General features: G+C 37.1%; 1 protein-coding gene across 2 annotated transcripts in view; it reads right to left on the bottom strand.

The window, feature by feature from the left end:
• The window catches only part of AP1G1 (adaptor related protein complex 1 subunit gamma 1), an 82,136-nt gene extending 64,927 nt beyond the window's left edge, over nt 1-17,209 (bottom strand). The window contains exon 1 of one of the 2 annotated variants that reach the window (XM_030299567.2): nt 16,892-17,209. The gene's annotated coding sequence lies outside the window, so the exon portion shown is untranslated. The remainder of the gene's footprint in view (nt 1-16,891) is intronic. The other variant, XM_030299566.1, reaches the window with a different exon arrangement.

Below are 17,209 nucleotides of genomic sequence, written 5' to 3' on the forward strand. Positions count from 1 at the left end.
CCAACTACAGAGACTTAAACATGCCACCTAAGTAAATGATAAAACTATGGAGTATCAGCACAGATATAAAAGAACTGAATGCCATCTTCAATTGACTGGATCTAACCAACATTTATGGAACACCTCAACCAACAACAGAATTACATTCTTCTCAACTGCATACAGAACATACACAAAATGGGCCATGTCCTGGTCATTTTTTTAAAAAGTTAATAGGGGCGCCTCGGTGGCTCAGTCGGTTAAGCGTCCGACGTCAGCTCAGGTCATGATCTCACGGTCCGTGGGTTCAAGCCCCGCGTCGGGCTCTGGGCTGATGGCTCAGAGCCTGGAGCCTGCTTCAGATTCTGTGTCTCCCTCTCTCTCTGACCCTCCCCTGTTCATGCTCTGTCTCTGTCTCAAAAATAAATAAACATTAAAAAAAAAAATTTTTTTAATGAAAAGTTAATAAATTAATGGAAATCATATAAAATAAAGTACAGTCTCTGGCCATAACAGAATTAAAACTAGAAATCAGTAACAGAAAGCTAACGGGAAAACTTGCGATGGCCCTGGAAATTAAACAATACATTCCCAAATAATCCATGGGTGAAGAGGAAATATCAAGGGAATTTAGCAAATATATGGAACTGAACAAAAACATAAACCCATTTATTAAAATCTGTAGTACAACTAAAGTAGTGCTTAATGGGAAAGGTATAGCATTAAATGTTTGTGTAAGAACAGAAGAAACATCTCAATCTAAGGTTCTATTTAAGAAACTAGAAGAAGAGAAATATAAATCCAAGTAGGAAAAAGCAAATAATGACAAATAGAAATCAATGAAATTAAAAAACAGAAGGAAAAAAACAGGAAAAGGTCAAGTCAATGAAATCAAAAGCCAGTTCTTTGAGAAGACCAATAAAATTGATAAACCTCTGGCTAGATGATAAAGAGAAAGAACACAAATCACTAGTATCAGTAATGAAAGGGACTATTATCACAAACACTAAAAGGATAATTAGTTGATACTATGAACAATTCAATGAATATCACAACTGGACATCCATATGTCAAAAAACTGAACCTCTACCTAAATCTCACAGTTTATACAAAGATTAACTCAAAATGAAGCATAGACCTAGATGTAAAACACACAACTATAAAACCATTAGAAGATGATGGAGAAAACCTTCTTGACTGGGGTTAGGCAAAGAGTTCTTGGACATTACATCAAAGGCACACCCATAAGAGAAAAATGTTAAAACTGGATTTCATAAAAATTATAAACTTTTGCACTATGAAAAACACTGTTAAGAAAATGAAAAGACAAGTTACAGAGTGAGATATCTGCAAATCACATATCTGACAAGGACTTGTAACTAGACTATAAAAAGGAATTCTCAAAACATAGCACTTAAACGCAGTTTTCAAAATTGGACATTAAGTTTGAGAATCTTGAATTCAGAAAACTGCAAAGTCTTTAACAAAAAAAAAAATGAAAAAAAAAGTTTAACAGTTCAGGGCCCATTAGACTACAGAGTAAATAGTACCATAAATGATATCAACATAAGCATCATTTATATCTATTTCAAAGGGGGAAAGGAGAACAAAAACTACGGAATTAGAAGTTACCGTCATGCATGCATTATCCAATTCAATTAGTCATACTATCCCATAGATGACCTAAGCAACAGGGAAACATGTTATACCAAAAAGTGCCAATCACTCATTCAACAAATATTTGCTGAGCCTTCTCTATGTCAGGCATTGCAAAAGGTGCTGACGACTGCCAACGTTGTAATCTCTACCCTTAAGAACTCAAAAGTCTAGTGAGGAAAACAGATTTTTACAATTCCAGCCATATAAAATAACAGCAAAAACTACTGACCAATGACAGAACAGAAAATTGTATTTAGGTAAGCTAAACTGTTTCACAGCCAAACTACTTCAATATACTTAGAAATTTTTTCTTTTCCAAATTTAAGTGCTTTCTGCATCAGCTCAACAGCTCCTAAATCCCATGTAGAAAGAGATCTGTAGCACAGTACCAACCCACAATTTGTTTTCCAAAGCTATTACGAGCAAAACTTAGAATTTTCTGAATTTTAGAAAAGTAATACAGTGCATATCTTTTACGTCATAACTCACCTACCATGACTGGAGCAACAGTTTCATTACCAAACAATATTTCTGAAATAACATATGAATATTCACACCAAATGAGAAAAATAAACTACTACAGTGTCATGTCTGGTCAAATCAGATTTTAAGACCAAAAGAATTATGAAGCACTCCTGGGCATTTTTGTTTGTTTTTAATTTCAGAAACTGAGATAAAGGACTGTGCAGCCTTACCCTTATCCAATGACCCTAAGCACTGTTAAAAATGATGACCCTGGGGCGCCTGGGTGGCTCAGTCAGTTAAGCGGCCGACTTTGGCTCAGGTCATGATCTCACGGTCCGTTGAGTTCGAGACCCGCATTGGGCTCTGTGCTGACAGCTCAGAGCCTGGAGCCTGTTTCAGATTCTGTGTCTCCCTCTCTCTGACCCTCCCCTGTTCATGCTGTCTCTCCCTGTCTCAAAAATAAATAAAATGTTAAAAAAATAAAATAAAAATGATGACCCTGAAGTAAAATTACCTGAATTTGAATCTCAGGTCTACCACTTATCAGCTATGTGTCCGTGAACAAATGACAACATCCCAGAGCTTCAATTTCCTCATCTGTAAAATAGGAAGAGTACCTACCTCAAAGGATTGCTACAAGAATTAAAAGAAAATACATGTAAACTTCTTGCGCAGTGCCACACACATTGTATCCAATAAATAAATGTTGGCCATAATGGTTGCCTACATAAACTATCCATAATAAATTAATTTTGAGCAAAAATAAGTTGCAGAATAACACAGTACGAATATTCATAAAGGTTTAAAATGTGTAAAAGAACCTATTCTTTAGAGATACAAAAATGCAGTAAGAGACTAAGAATATGCATAAAATGAACATGTGAAACATGCATAAAGATCAACACTGTGGTACATCTGGGAGGGAGGGGAATATGATGAGGAACAGAGTAACACACAGAAGGCTTCAGCTATACTGGTGATGCTTTATTTCTGAGACTAGGTAGTGGATAATTGAGTACTTATTATTATTCTTCATATATTTTATGTCTGAAATGTTTCATATTAAAAACTAAATTCAAATATATCTAATCCATGTAGCGAATGTTGTAGAATATATAACCTGGAAAACACAACCTACTTGCTCTTATTACAATGTTGAGGATTTCCTTATTTTAAGAGTTTTTACTTGCCTTTCAAAATACTCGAAAACCACAAGATTCCTTAAAATACAGTAACTTAAACATCTATTATTGCTAACAATAACAAATTATCCTTTTTTAAAAAATAAAGTATGAATATGATTATAGTGATGACTTAGCTAAACATAGCTGAGAATCTGAAACCTATTTTTATAACGTCATGCAGCAATATAGAGAGCATCACATCAACATACGAAAACATCCACTTTACTCTATTTGCAGGTTCTGATTTACAAATTAGAAAACTGAAAGGGAAACAGAGGAGGGTGGAGATCAGGGGACAGAAACTGTTTTAGGGAAGAAGACGGACAGTCAACAAAATGTCATCTTACAGTAAGGGAAGAAACAGCAGCAGCAGCAAAGCAAAAAAATAAAACCTACATAGAGCAGAAACAAGTATCCAAACAGCATAGTAGCAAGATTAATAAATTCTACAGATTTGCTATATAACATTGCACCTACAGTTAACAATACTGTATTGTGCAACTGAAAATTTCAAGACAGATCTGCTTGTACTCTTTCCACAATTCTAAAAAGTTTGTGCCCTTTACATAATGGATTTTTTAAAGTTTGTTTTTTTTTTAAGCTTATTCATTTATTTTGAGAGACAGTGACAGCGAGGGGTGGGGGGGCCGAGAGCGAGCATTCCAAGCAGGTTCCAGCACTGTCAGTGCAGAGCCAGACACAGGGCTCAAACTCATGAACCCTGAGATCAGAACACGAGGGGAAGTCAGACACTTAACCAGCTGAGCCAACCAGGCACCCCTACATCAGATTCTTACCCTGTAAAAAATTTTAAGTGATTAATCAAAAAGAAGCAGATCAGGAGTGCCCGGGTGGCTCAGTCGGTTAGGCGTCCGACTTAGGCTCAGGTCATGTTCTCACAGTTAGTGGTTCAAGCCCCACGTCGGGCTCTGTGCTGACAGCTCAGAGCCTAGAGCCTGTTTCGGATTCTGTGTCTCCCTCTCTCTGGCCCTCCCCCGCTCACGCTCTGTCTCACTCTCTCTCTCAAAAATAAATAAACATTAAAAATAAACACATGAATAGAAACAGATCAAATCGCTGGTACATCTCTGCCTTTGAGTTCCATAGTAATTACCTTAATTTATAATTTTTTACAAATCCAAAATTAAAATACTTACCTTAACATAGTTTATTTTTTTTTAATGTTTATTTATTTTTGAGAGAGAGAGAAAGAGACGCGCAGAGTACGAGTGGGGGAGGGGCACAGAGAGAAGGAGACACAGAATTCAAACCAAGCTCCAGGCTGTCAGCACAGAGCCAGACGTGGGGCTTGAACTCACGAACCATGAGATCATGAACCAAGCCAACGTTAGACGCTTAACCGACTGAGCCACAGAGGCGCCCCTAAAATACTTATCTTAAATACACACACACACACACAGCACAGTAATCTGAGCCTATTTAGTGTACTAGCAAAAAGCATTAAACTCTCCCCTAAAGTCTTAAAAGTATTAAATTACAAAGAGTACCATAATTATTTTACAAGACTCTGATTTATCAATAAATGGTTCAATAACATAACATTCAACATTTAATGCAGAGGTGGAAAAACCTGGATATAAAATTGTATCCTAACATCTAATTCTATACAGTAAATATGTGCATTAGGACTTTTATATACATTACATATAATTCATAATCCAATCCATAATACATTTATAATCCCATTATAGACTTTAAATATTGTGTATACCTCAATAAAGTCAGTTTTTTTCTTTTTCTTAGAGTGGTTGTAGGAAATATAAAGGTTTTTTTTTTTTTTAAAGTTTATTTATTTTTGAGAGAGTGCATGAGCAGGGGAGGGGCAGAGAGAGAGAGAAAGAGCGAATCCCAAGCGGGCTTTGCACTACCAGCACAAAGCCCAAAACAGGGCTCAAGTTCACCAACCAAGAGATCATGACCTGAGCCAAAACCAAGAGTCACTCAACTGAATGAGCCACCCAGGCGTCCTATAAAGTTGTGTTTTAAGACTAAGATGACAATTGAGTGAATAAAATAATAAAACTGTACCTGAAAAGTAACAATTTCTAAAATATAGAGTTCAGATACTATGTGCTCCTATTAATTTAACTACTTGACCCTTAAAAAGCTGAGAAAGATATGTCAAAGTCTACCACTATAATTGTGTTTATATCCATTTCTCCTTTTATATTATTTACATTTAGTATTTCAATGGTTTTATTTAATGCCTAAGTGTCCATATGTTTGACATTTACATGGCTTGTACATTTTATAAAAATAAGATGTCCCTTTTGTTCTCAAATACTCATTAGGACAAGGATGGAAAAAGGACACAGAAAAATTAAAAGTCTGACTTGTTAAGATAAACAGATTGTAGATAAATGTATTTCATTAATGTTTTTTTAATACATAATGTTGAAAAATAACAAAAAGGAAGTGTGAAATTCATTTTTTAAGTTTCTACCCATAATGTAAACAAAGTGAGGTTTTGGAGCTTAAATTAATTACTTTATATACTCAAAGAGCAACCAAAATTATGAATGCTTACTATAGGAAAGAAACAGAAAAAACAATGACTGCATATGTTCCAATTCTCCTAAAATTTATACCAAAATGGAGAAAATGGTTATTTTCCAAAATCTCCACAAACCTCTTTAGTTGATAAAGATTTTCATCCTACTGCAATATCAACTCCAGGCCATGATTACTTTTTCTTTGAAAAGCCTATTTTTCCCAGTCAAATATAAGCTCCTAAAGACCAGATCTTGTTGATATTATTTATTCTTGTATTCCCGTTACCTAAGAGTAGGAACTTGATAAATACTGCATTTAACTAAATTCTAAATGCTAGAAGCATCTTAAAGAAAATGCATTTGTCCTTTCCAAAGCACACAAAGTAAAGAATGTGCACCAGCTACTTACCAACAGCAATGGGATAGGCACCAGGACTCAACCCAGTCCTCTATTCTACCCAGCTGAGTTAACTAAGCTGAACTCCCACTGTTTCTGAACTCCCACTACCTACCTGTGAACTCTGAATCACCACCAGCCAACAGTTAAGAATATATAACCAAAAAGCTGGGGTTACTGCTGCTACATTGTCCTTCTTTCCCTAAACCTGAACCTATGTGAGCTCTAACCTAAAAAGAAATCTTAAATTAAAAGCAATTGTTCAATATTAAAATTACCTCCTTTTCTATCCAACACAAAAACTGTACTTGAAGTCTTTCTTGCTAAACAATGAGAAAAGATACAAGAAATTAGATTTCAATTAACTTTGCCAGTGATTACCCTGTAACATCCGCTTTCTGAGTTCTTAAGTATGGCTAAGAACACTCCAGGGACTTAAGTTAATACGAGGCAAAACCCTCCAAAAGAAATTACTGTGCTTTCTGTCCTGCATTCTCCATATGGCCTATATTTTTATATATTTTTATATGCTCCACACAGAAGCCCTATTTCAGATTTTTATTGCATATGAATATCTGAATTGCTTTAATGCATTTACAACTTGCAAAACACTATGACCAAAGTAGTAAGAAAGCTTTCACCAAATTGATCAACAGTATTAATCTTTGATCACACTTTTACTTTCCGATATATCTTACAGATACCAGCTGTCATTCATCTGACTTAACTAGGTTCTTTTCACCATCTTTGTGTTTTTGTGGTTTTCTTTCTTTTGAGTATTAGGCGACAGGGAAGGGTGCAAGTCTATTTCCACAGTATGAAGAAATGTGCTCATAGAAGAGAAATGTTCTACAGTGTGAAGAAAAGGGAAGAGAAGTGTTAGTACATCACTGTTTGAATAAGGGAGATTAAATCTGGGAGTAAGTATTTTGGTCACTACAGATGTAAACACCATTGTGGGACAGGGATAGTTCTTTCATCAGGTTTCACCATGGCCTAGAATGATGAAATGTTCAAGACCATTCAACTTTATACACTCTGGCTTCAGGCTCATAATGCAACTTTGTGATTCTTAATCTTTTCAAGTATCTTGTCTCCCAAATTCCTTCAAGGGTGCCCTGGAAAGTAGACACAAAATCCAGAAGAAAGCACAGCCCCTTGTGAATTACAACATTGTTATTCTAATTCACACATCACTGAGTTTGATTAGGCTAAATCATCCCTAGATGAAATACTAAAATGGACTTTCTCGATCTTCCAGGCTAAGGGAATGCTGTGAAATGTGTGACCACATCAAGATACCACCACACCCTGTCTAGGCAGCCAGCTGGCATTCCTCTAAGAAGTCTTAAGTTCTATTCTCCCTAAAATGCCACAATAATTACAGCCATCCCCTTTAATTATCCATAACCAAAATTCACTGAAAATGAGAATTTAAAAACAGATGTATATAAATGCAAATATGCCTACTGAACAATTCAATTGCATTAAGATGCATGAAAATAAAGGCCAAATAAATAATAAACACAATCAGTATCTAATTTGACACCGATAAAATAAAAAGCAAATTTTTACTCTCTCAACCTACTATTAGCAAAAGTGTCCCAAGGAGCCCACACTTATCAAAAATTGTCACAAAATTCTCAGAACAAAAATCTTGGTTTTTTAAAAAGATATGCCCCAGGGCACCTGGGTGGCTCAGTCACAGTTAAGCCTCTGACTATGGCTCAGGTCACAATCTTTGTGGGATTGAGCCCCATGTTGGGCTCCATGGTGACAGTGCTGAGCCTACTTGGGATTCTCTCTCTCTGTCCCTTCCCCTGCTCACATGCACGTGCTGTCTCTCAAAATAAATAAACTTTAAAAAAATAAATAAATAATAAAAGATATGCCCCAAAGGATATAATGTATGTTAAGGAAGGTAGATTTTCTGTGCCATGTAGAAATATAGATGCCTTTTTAACTTCTGCACATTTTCTGCTGTATTTTATTTTATTTTTTTTAATTTTTTTTTCAACGTTTTTTATTTATTTTTGGGACAGAGAGAGACAGAGCATGAACGGGGCAGGGGCAGAGAGAGAGGGAGACACAGAATCGGAAACAGGCTCCAGGCTCTGAGCCATCAGCCCAGAGCCCGACGCGGGGCTCGAACCCACGGACCGCGAGATCGTGACCTGGCTTAAGTAGGACGCTTAACTGACTGCGCCACCCAGGCGCCCCAATTTTCTGCTGTATTTTAAATGAACATATATTACTTGAGCAATCAATTGTGCTTTGAAAAATCAAAGTACTAAAAATCATAATGGATTAGTAAAGCAAAACTGTAAACTTTCAAAATAACAAGATAACATTCGTCCTGAAAAGACAAAGTCACATTTATCTAAAGGTCTTTTCTGCAGGATGACATTAGAAAGTTTACTAGAAAATTACTAGAAAATGATTTCACGCTAAGATAACAAAGCTTCCCTAGCATATTCTTCATAAATTCAAAGTTCTGTTCATTCTGGATACCAAGAAAGGGGGGGGATAGGGATCTGGTCCACAGGAAATTAAAGGTCCATTTTTAACCCATGTTGCTCACATTAGTTAGAAATAGAGGGGGAAAGTCCCATTGACGATAGTGTCAAAAACTATAAAATATCTAGGAAAAAATTTAGCAAGAAAGGCATAAGAACTACATGAAGAAGACTATTAAATCTATGAAACCTTTACTGAAGGACCTAAAACTGAAACAGGATCTAAACAAATGGAAAGTCACAAGGAAAAATTATCATAATTAAAAAATGTCAGGCCTCTCAAAATTAATATATGAATAATGTGATTCTGAACAGTTGACTTTTTTGAGGTTTTGTGAACCCGAAGAATTATTTTTAATCAATAGATAAGAATAAATGTTCAAGAATAATCAAGAAAATAAAAAAGTACAGTGATAAATGCTTTTCTTTAAAAAAAAAGTTTATTTATTTATTTTGAAAAAGAAAAAGTGAACACAGGCACGCAAGTGGAGGAGGAGTAGAGAGAGAGAGAGAATCCCAAGCAGGATCCACACTGTCAGCACAGAGCCCGACACAGGGCTCAAACTCACCAACTGTGAGATCATGACTTGAGCCGACAACAAGAGTCAGATGCGTGACTGACTGAGTCACCCAGGAATCCCAGAGAGGGGCTTTTGTTTTTTTAATTTTTTTTAACATGTATTTATTTTTGTCAGAGAGACAGAGCACGAGCGGGGAAGAGGCAGAGAGAGAGGGAGACACAGAATCCGAAGCAGGCTCCAGGCTCTGAGCTGTCAACACAGAGCCTGACATGGGGCTCAAACTCACAGACCGTGAGATCATGACCTGAGCCGAAGCTGGACTGAGCCACCCAGGCACCCCTAGAGAGGAGCTTTTCTTAACAGTGTAACTTTTTACAAATACATTATACTCAAAAAAGTAAAATAAAAAGAAAAGTAAAGAGAAAAAAAGAACCAAAAGTGGACTAAACATACATGGAAACTTATAAGATAGCATTTAATTCATTGGGGAAAGGATGGTTTATTTAGTCCTCATGTAGTCTCTCTATATAAAGGAAAACCATATAAGACTCCCTGCTTCATGTAAATGTTAATTCCAGATGAATAAATACATGTATTATACAACAAAGAATTAATATACTATAAGGTGTTCCTAGAAGATGAGGAAAAACAAAAGCAAACCAAGAAAATGCACAGAAAAGCAAGCGAAAAAGGAACCAAAGACATGAAAATTCTAAATAAAGGAAATCCAGATAGAAATAAAAAAAAAAAAAGCAGAGGCTAGCTCGAATTATGGCCAGGAAAATTAAAATTAAGACAAACTGAGAGAGTAGTCATCATCTGGCAGACCAGTAAAAATTATTTACATCTAATGATGTGATGACATAGAAAGCCCACGGCTAGTGGAGGTAGAACTTATGACAACTTACTTAGAAAATAATCTGGCAATAAAAACATTTAAAGTATATTTCCTTTAACCCAGAAATCCTACCTCGGAGACTCTAGTCTGTAGAACTAAAAGTGGCAATAAATAAGGTGACATGTACAAGGATTTTATTGTATCACTGTTTGTGTTAACAAAATCTAGAAACAACTTAAATATCCATAAGAAAATAGCCAAATAAGTTATGTACGGTACACATTCATACTATGAGACATAATAGGGACATTTAAAAAAACAAGATCAAATTCTATTTACTGACCAGGATGTATTAAGAAAAGCTTGTTACAGAGTGATGTAAAATATGATCTCCCTTTTATAAATACAAAGAATCCATATAGAAGTGCACATTTATGTTAGTATACACTGCACTTGACCAAGCATGGAGGGAAATAATGAAGTATACTCATAACCTGGTTAAATGGCTGGGGGGACAAACACTGAAGAGAACGAATGAAATGATAACTTTAAATATGTTTTTAGATTTTTTTTCATCATAATGGACACCTATTATTTTATAAACTAAAAAGATTAAAAAAAAAAAAAACAAACCTTAGCATTATAAAAGTATATTACCCAAACAAGAGGGGAAAGACAAGAAATCACTGAACTGTATCAACACGTTTCCATTTGGGGAGTAAAGCCTGAAATGCTCAACTTACTATTAGTTTCTTTAGTATAATGCGTTACCATATTAAGAACTCAAAAGAAAGAAGATGGCGGGAAGTGTAGATTTCTTTGCTGCCACTTGAAACTTTTGCAGAAGAAAGCTCCTGGATGCCTCTGTCCATTAAACATCTGACTCTCAATTTTAAGTCAGATCAAGATCTCAGGTCATGGGGTGCCTGGGTGGCTCGGTTGGTTAAGCATTCGACTTCAGCTCAGGTCATGATCTCACAGTTTGTGGGTTCAAGCCCTGTGTCCGGCTCTGTGCTGACGACTCAGAGCCTGATGCCTGCTTCGGCTCTCCCTCTCTCTCTGCCCCTTCCCCGCTCATGCTCTCTCTTTCTCTCTCAAAAATAAACATTAAAAATTTTAAAAAACAAACACAAGATCTCAGGTCATGAGATCAAGCCTCACGTTGGCTCCATGCTGGGCTTGGAGCCTGCTTAAGACTCTTTCACTCTGCCTCTACCCAACTAGCGCTATGCTCTCTCTCAAAAAAGAATCAGACTAAATCACAAAGAGAAAAGAGCAAGGTCAACTTCAGAATTAAACATGTAAACGCTATTTTCCAGGGTACAGACACAAGGTTTTATATAGGTTTTTGCTTTTTTATTTGTTTTTGTTTTAGAGAGCGAGCGCGTGAGCAGGGAAGGGGCAGAGGGAGAGAGAATCTTAATTAAGCAGGTTCCATGCTCAGGGCTCAATCCCACAACCCTGGGATCATGACCTGAGCCGAAAGAGTCCTACAAGAGTAGTCCTACAAGAGCCCTACACTCAACCTTTTGAGCCACCCAGGCATCCCTATGTTTTCTAAACCTGAAAGTAAACTTCACTGACATCAATTCTGTAAGTCACAAGTAAATGACCTGTAGTAGCTTCTCATAACTCAGGGCTCTGTTTTTGGCTCTGGCATTAACCAATCACCATATATTTGAGTACCCAAACAATTTTTCCGTATTATTTTCATCCATAGCATCTATTCCACAAAGTGGCTACTAAGTGCCAGGCACTGTGCTATGTACTATGGATGTCATGAATTATATAGTTCTTGTCCTTTGAAAGCTCAAGAACAGGTAGACAATTCAAGTACTTTAAAGAAAGCACTATACTATACCCCTTTGCCAGGGGGCTGAGAGGAAAGAACGGGTTTACTAGGTGGAAGGGAGAAAAGAAAAACATTCCAGGTATAGGCATAACAGGTACAAAGAATGAAAATGAAAGAACCTGAGTATTCAAGAAACAGTAAAAAGTTCAGTGTGTGTAGGGGTGCCTGGCCAGCTCAGTCCATAGAACACACAACTCTTGATCTTGGGGTCATTGAGTTCAATCAAGCCTCACATTGCATGTAAAGTTTACTTTTTAAAAATTTTTAAATAAAGTCCAATGTGTGTAAATAAAATAACACAACCAAATGCTAGTAAATGCTTCCTCATTCTACTTTCCTAAATAATCAACACGATTTATTAAGCTTTCATCATGGAATGTTTCTAAAGAAAATATAAAGCCCAACTTTCACTAGTAGAGACAAACACACATTTAAAAAACATCACACATATTGAGTACTATCAGAAAAAGAAATTCTTGGGGCGCCTGGGTGGCTCAGTCGGTTGAGTGTCCGACTTTGGCTCAGGTCAGGATCTCACAGTTTGTGGGTTCGAGCCCCACATCAGTCTCTGTGCTGACTGCTTGTTCAGAGCTTGAAGCCTGCTTCAGATTCTGTGTCTCCTTCTCTCTCTGTCCCTCCCCCACTCACACTTTGTCTCACTCTGTTTCTCAAAAATAAATAAATGTAAAAAAATAAAAAGAAAAATACTAGGCAACAGAAATTAAAAAGAAAAAAGAAAAAGAAACTCTTCTCCCAACAGCTTACTGTCAATAAATCATACCCAAAATCTCGTACCTACCAAGATACAGGCTACCTAAGTATTTTCAGTTAGTTTCCCCATTCACCTGAAACCAGTATTTTCACCGTATTTTAAAAGTTTTCAAAAATTTCAAAAAGTGGGAAGAAAACCAAATCTTCTGTGCACACTTTAAAAAGGGATTAAAAAAAATTAACTTCCCTTCCTTTTCTTCAGCTTAAAACGGAATAATTTCCCAATCGTGAGGATTAGTAATGAGCTTCACTAAATTGAGCTGTAAAAACACTAATGGAACTCTTTTGAGTTGTACCACTATATGATCATTTACTAAAGTTAGATCCATTAACCCAATAGTGTACATCATCTATTCTAGATCAGTCTCATTTTTAACCCGAAGTTTTGTAAGGAGAGGAGTGCAAATATTTTACAGTTCCAAGGATCTAAGTTCATGTCTTTCTCATATTTTCTCTTCACAAAAATCATTAACATTAATCTCAAAATCAAACAAGCTGAAAAGTCTAGAATGCTCAGTAAAACACATTACAATCAGCTACAAGAAAGCTACAGTGAGCAAAGCACCTGCCTATCAAGGTTACACTGTGACTTATTGCAGTGTAACAGAGAAAGGAGGTAAAAACTACTTGCCTTTAAGATGTCTTTCATTATTATTATTATTTTTTTTTTTGGGACAGAGAGAGACAGAGCATGAACGGGGGAGGGGCAGAGAGAGAGGGAGACACAGAATCGGAAACAGGCTCCAGGCTCTGAGCCATCAGCCCAGAGCCCGATGCGGGGCTCGAACTCACGGACCGCGAGATCGTGACCTGGCTGAAGTCGGACGCTTAACCGACTGCGCCACCCAGGCGCCCCTGTCTTTCATTATTTATAAAGTACAAAGGTCACATGTTTTCTTCCTCTTTTAAAATACGTTTTTTTTTTTTTTTGCTTTGAGGACTATTTTACACTGACAACATTTATAACATCAGTTTTCTCCAATTGTCTAAGTAAACAAAAAATGCAAAACCTCCAAGTACCTAATGAAAAAGCACTTCTCATGTCCATCATATTATCTTAAATCTTGCCCTTATACAAAAGTGTTAGTTAATGCTGACTCAACAACTTTGGCCAAGAGCAAGGTTGTGTTGTTGTTGTTTACTTCCGGACCCTTCAAACTTTGACAAGAGATTGGTTTTCTAGCAGCCAAAATACATGCCAAATTAACTGTTTTGTGTTACTCCTTCAAAGAAGAAAAAGAAAAAAAAAAACCACCTTTCATGTATTTTCAAGGTAGAAATGAGTGCCTTCACTGATATAAAATTTTCTACACAAAAAAGCAAATGAAAAAATCCTAATGCTTTTTGACAAAGATACAATTTTCAAAACCTGTAAGCCAAGATATATAAGAACTTAGACATACCCATATGTTCTCTTAATTTTAAAATTAATTGTTACTTTAAATCTTATCCTGCATGAAAGAAATTGGATAAAACAAAGGGATGAAAGAATGCCAAAATTAAGAACTAAAAACAATTCATAAAGCTGAAAATGAATGAATTTTAAGCAACAAAAATAGCTAAACAAGTAGTTGCAGTTTACAGAAAAGGTAATAGTTTTAGATTCTCTGAAACTAAATCTAAGTAAGAGTTTTAAAGTTTTGCTATCAATTAAGTCCTGCTTTATACATAAAACTTTTTAATCCTCATCAAATGCAAATAAAGAGATTAAGCATTTTGAAAATCTGTTTTGGTATGTAGTTTTCTAATTCAATTTTTTTAATTAAAAATAACCTTTTGGAAAATACTCATTCAACTTTTTCAATATGTATAGAGTTCTTATAAATCACACAAAAAAATTGCACTTTTGTTTTTGTACAACACTGATTTCAAGACTACTTTTAAAATAAAGAGGGGGTGAAATATCACCAAGATATTTCTGACAATTTTTGTACGTTACAGTTTCACTCTAAAATTTACTCTCAAGGGGTGCCTGGCTGGCTCAGTCAATAGAACATTCAACTCTTGATGGCAAGGTCATGAGTTTGTTTAAGTCCCAACTTGGGTGTAGAGTGTACTAAAAAATAAATAAATAAAATTCTCTCAAATCTAGAACTGATAAGAGTGAAACAGATCAAAGAACAAGCAACTGTACCCAAAAGAAAATGAATTGAAGTTCCCTAAACAATAATGTTAATTTCAAGTATGATCCCACAACCTTAGACAAAGTAGACATTCCAGTATGTGATCAATCAACAGTGCACTAAACAGCACTTTGCTTAGAATTTGTAAGGCAAAAAGACACTCCAATTGAATGCAAACCACCCAAGAATGAATGACGTTTGACTACCAATACATCATACCGCAAAATGAACAGAGTTAAGTAACACCTATTTGCTTCTAATAACTTTGTTTTAAAAAGGTAAGTCAGAAATGGAGTATTTCAGTAACTACAAAGGAGTACTTAGTAAATGAAAAAGCATTCCCTAGATTTCAGGGGGTTGACATTTCCTTTAAACCAAAAGAGAAACTCCCTATCTTGACAGTAAATACACAAATACTAACATTTTTTAAGTCTCCTTAAAATAAATAACAAGAACACTATTTACAATGAAAACAGTCAATCTTCTATGGAGACATCATATGACTAGTACAGGAATTTATCTACCTGATAAGAATAATGCACTTAGACACGGATTAGAAGTATTAAAAGATTTGATCCAAGTTCAAGTTACAATTTTATTTCACTTTTCTCTTCATCCCTCTGCAATGAGTCCATCAAGTTACAAATTCAAATTTCAGCAGTCACTAGGCTGTAATCACAAATTATTTCTCTTTCGCAGATTAAAAAATCCAGGCTGAGATGAAATAGAGGCGATTCAATCACACTAGCCTAACCTGAAATGTAGGAAGTAATCAGTAAATTACTGTGAAATGCTTTTTATTCAAACATGCTATTTTGCAAACATACTTTAATAACAGCATGAAGGTAATGAGATTATGGATACCTGGAAAATCTGTATTTTTAAACCAAAAGTTAACGTGTATAGGCTGACAAGTATTACGGGAACGGTGGAAATGAATATTTAAAATTCAACTACCCCAGAAAATTCTAACACATGAAGTCAATCTCCGTATTTTTTAGAATCAGGTAACAAGTATCATTACCGTACAAAACACCTGCAAGTTAAGATCACTAACTCCTTCACTCGCTCCTCTCTTCTGTTAACTAATCCTTTCAGTCGCCAAAAAAGTTACTTCCCTTTCTACCTACGTCAAATTAAGATCCTTCTCAGGCAATTTCCATGCCCAGGGTTAAATATCACCAATACAAATACATAAGTTGTCAATAAGCACCAAATAACTAAGTGTTCAGCACACGAAAGGGAATTCACCAATGAAAAAACATGACACCTTCCTCCCTACCCTCCCCCCCCGCCAAAAGCCATTTCATTAGCTTCACAAACATTTACTGCTGAAGTATACTCTGAGCGAGTGGTTCGATGGGTCTCCTTCACCAAACCCTAACTAGGAAACATAACCAATCGTCCGGACTCTTTCAGACAGTCAAGATGATTCGGAGAATTATTAGAAACTGACGTCCGCAGGATCAGGAGTTTGAGAGAAAGGTAAGCAGTGTACTCACAGGTGAGTTGGGGGGGAGGGAGGAAACCCTGAAAATCGGAAACGAAGTTGGTCGGAAGGTTAGAGAGAGGCGAGGCCGATGTCCGGTTCGGAGAGGACGCCACTGCAGGGCAGACAGCGATTAATTAAGCATTTGGAAGAGCTAAAGAGAGTTCTACGAAAGACCTGACCCGAGTACAAGATACAAGAACGCTGATATACCGCTCAAAGAAGACACGCGGGGGTGGGGCCCGCCCCGCTAACCCTGCTCCCTGAATGAACCCTCAAAAGAGAATCGAAGCCCGAGAAAGTCAATGGGTCCAAAGGAGGCCCGCACCGGCCGGGCAACGCCACAGCACAGAACGCAGAAGCGTGCAGAGCCTCCTGGTCTGAGGCCTCGGGTCGGCCCTCAAGAAAGTCGGAGCAGCCCCTGGGGCTCCGGGCCCCTCCTGGGCCAGCCTCTGTCCTCTCTTCTCACCCCCAAAAGCCTAGAACCGGACTCATGAGATTGACAGGAAGCTTCCGGCCGAGCGCTCCCGGCAGGCGCGGGGCAAAAGGAGCAATATGTCCTTAGCGCCGCGAGTGACACTCACCGGCCCGAAACCTCGAATGAAACCAGCAGCTCCGGGGGCGGCGGCAGCAGTGGCAGCAGGAACCGAACATCCAAAATGGCGGCTCCCTCGGCCTCACCACCGCTACTGCAGGCGGAAGGATCCTTTTAGGAAGGAGGGAGTTTTTAACTAACTTCAAATACTATCGCAAAAACTTTGGCCTCTATTTCCCTCGCCTAGTCGATTACGTCTTCCCTAGACGTAACTTTTTGTGCCTCCGCTCTCCTACTACCCGAAAACTCGGACCCCACCGAGGACTATTTGCCAAGGAGGAGGTGACTGCTCTTAGCAGAGCGACGC

Source organism: Lynx canadensis, chromosome E2 (assembly GCF_007474595.2).
Source record: "Lynx canadensis isolate LIC74 chromosome E2, mLynCan4.pri.v2, whole genome shotgun sequence".
NCBI lineage: Eukaryota > Metazoa > Chordata > Mammalia > Carnivora > Felidae > Lynx > Lynx canadensis.